Below are 3,555 nucleotides of genomic sequence, written 5' to 3'. Positions count from 1 at the left end.
TTTCTCCAAGCACAACAAAACAGTTCCGCACTCAATAATAAATTATCGAATAGTTCTCATCTTCATCGGATCTTCCGGTCGTTGTCGGCTCTGCAGTGACTTCCTTTAATGGCTTTGACTGTAATATCAACCTGAACAAATCACTTTTAACTGTTCATTATCATGGTAGAAAATAGATGATTCTCTCTCTCATATATATATATCTATATTATACAAATGATGATTTGAGATTGGGAGACCGGTGTATATTTGTATGTATAAATATGTTGACGTGGGGTTTGACTAGTTACCAGCGGTACTGTACTGTGCACTGGAAAAAAAGGTCACATAAGCCACAGCTACAAATGATGTAACCCAATTGATCTCAAGCAGTTAAGGCAATCATCAACTAGGAGCATTGATCTTACGATATTATCGCACGCTCGATCATTGATAATATGGTAAAAACTAAACGAGTAGCTTAAATTATTGCATATATGTATGCAATGATGTAGCACGCTCACTATTAAACCGCGTCCTATACACTAAGCCGTTCAATGTCGTATATTTACAAAGTCAAAACAACCACGTCCGATGATACAAGTTTTATTGTTAGCAATTATTTATTTCTTAGTTCCAATTAATTTGTTCTATTAAACAAGAGCAAAGCTGACTCTGAGATCTTTTAAGCTGACAGACTGCCTAATCTCGGTCCGTAGACATGAAGATTTAAACCCAGTTACATTTTCGACTATCCTAACGAGAAGCAAAAACCCTAAAACTCCTTTAAGCTCCAGATAAGCGTTTTTATATTTCGCAATTGACCCAAATTGCAGTTGACCATACCGAAGTGTTTCTTAATTTTCCTTAATAGTTCAACGATATCAGGTGATACATTTAACCTCACGTGACCATACTCAAAGTATCTTACTGGCTATCGCCTCAAAAAGGAGCTTGTCAATCAATACATCTAGTGACGTCAAAATGGACTAGACCAAACCCCTTTGATAGGATTTTAGTAAACAAGGATCTCTGGGCAGTAATTAAATTAGCCATTAGCGGTTGACCTTGGCCGGTGCTGATTGATCTTCGACGGCGCCAAGTAATATATGAGTTTATCAGAAAGCAGATCATTAGATAATTATTATTTAAACCTTAGGGCCGTTATTAACATATGATAAAGAGATTAACTGTTCCATCTTTTCTTAGGATACCTATTTGACACCTGCCGCTAACGGTAATGAAGCTCAAATGAAAATAACGTTATGGCATTTTGACCACTTGGTAGCTAAAGAAACGAGTAATGACCTTAGCAGATTGGCGATGGTCATTGTGTTACAATGACAAACTGCTGGGTTTTTTTTTTAGAAACGTAACGATTCACATTTTAGCATTTTCTTTGAAGCGCACGAATTTGAATGTTTTTAATATAATTCGTGATATGTGTAAATACGCTTTAAACTAAAAGCAATCATTGAATTATTGATTCATGTATACATATATATTACGAGGATGGAGCACAGCACGTAAAAAAGCAATTCTTGTAATTGATGCAAAATTGCATACTCTTATGCCGAGGATCTTGCATTTATTGAGAAACAAATGTTGCATTGACGTCAGGAATCCGTGGGCCTTAATTGCATTCACATACTCAATGTGTATCATGTTGTGCTTGGCAAACGGCTTGTGCATGCTTCGTCGTCGAATAGGGATGTTTCTTTGATTTATTTCAAAACCGTAAAAAATATTGATACTATTCCGAAACCAACATTATTAAGATACTTACAAATATTGATAACCTGAAATAAAAATAATTGTGATAAAGAATTAATTAAATATTTCTCATTGTTATTTTATTATCGCAACTGACACTGAACTAGTTCAACATGTCGATGAATCCTGAATAATTGGGAAAAAGCAAGTAAACCATTCTCAACATATCAAACTCGTTTGCGTGATGATAACGTAGGGTGGCCTACAACTATTGAGACAACCGAAATAAATCATTATCAATATCAAATGAATGAATCAAGCTAACGTATTAGTACTACTCGTATTGAAGAGAAGCGAGAGCAAAAAACCCCACAAAAAACAGACAGCAAAATCTCAATATGAACTCAATGTATGTTAATGCCAGAACAGAGTAAAAAAGAGACCGTGTGAAAAAAATGTATTTGGTTAAAAGGACGTGCTAGGATAAAAAAAAGGGGTACCAAAACTTTCTTATTCTTCCCAATCCCAAACAAGAATAATTATAATGCAACGCATTAAAGACGCTACGAATCTTTTTGAAACATGACTAAAAGGAAGCAGATGCAGTTCAGTAGCATACCAAGTTTGTGGTTCCTGGATACAAGCATTCTTTACATATTGAACGAAATCGGATGTTCAGCTCAAGGTAAAAAAATCTTGATCTTAGACCAAATGACAAAACGTTAGGGTGATGGTGATGTTTGAGGACCTCTTCCAAGTTAGGAGTGTGTTACAAGGTCATGAAACTATTGAACTTATTTTTTTAGTGTAATAATGGAAATACAAATTGAATTGTATGATACAAATATTTGCATCCAAGAGAACCGTTCACACTCATAGCTGGACTGCTTAAACAGTATAATGTTGTTGTTTTTTTAAACAAAAGAGGAAGAACAATAAACCAACTTTGACATAACATAATTTAAAAGGTGCAATTCTAAGTTGCTTCATACTCTAGCCGTCCTCAATGTTTTATTTAAAAAAAAACCTGAGCATTTTTATTGCCATTGCATCTTACTCTTACACCTTTAACAAATTGCATAAATAGTTAAGAACTATAAATTGCATAAATTAAGACATAATGTTTATATATTTTATTCCATTTTGTTACATATAAAAGCAAATAAGATTGTCAAACTAATATAACAAACGTCGGCAACACAATCCGTTGCCTGGGGTAAAAGTTATGAAGCGGGAATTATGAGACCGGATGAGACCGGATTTTACGAGGAGAGACCGGGAAATAGTATCGCCCCAAAATCATTCGGAACTCCTCGGCCATTTTTATCGAAAACATGGCCGAGGATTTCCGACAATCGTAACAACTCGGCCATCTCCGGCAAGCTTCGAGATAGACCTCGTAAATAGTAGTAAGGATATACGAAAGTGCGATGCGGCTGCCGGCGATTAACACCGTTTTTAATCCGCGTAAAGAAGGCCCATTGTAACAACAAGGAAATGGATTGTGTTAAATTAAATGTGCTTGTTTAAGAGAAAATATTTATTGTAACCTTAAAGAATGTTCGTTTTATGAATATTTAGATGTTTCCTTATAGTTGAAGCACTCTATTTCCTCTAGAAAAATCGTGAGCACACAGAAAATGTACTTGACAGTCATTGAAATGATCATACGGTTCATGGCATGCATGAATCATTACATCGGATTAAATGCATGCATGGACTAAATGTCAACATTTTCTCAACAGTTATAGGAATACCCTATGAAATGTAAGTTTTAAGTCATACTTTGCCGTGTTATTTTTCACACCATGCCTTGCCATTAAAACAACATTACTATTCTGTAAAAGCATTGATTGCCTTGTG

Source organism: Mya arenaria, chromosome 17 (assembly GCF_026914265.1).
Source record: "Mya arenaria isolate MELC-2E11 chromosome 17, ASM2691426v1".
In the NCBI taxonomy this organism is placed as follows: Eukaryota; Metazoa; Mollusca; class Bivalvia; order Myida; family Myidae; genus Mya; species Mya arenaria.
The sequence above is the reverse complement of the archived record's forward strand: the minus strand, read 5'-3'. Positions refer to the sequence as shown.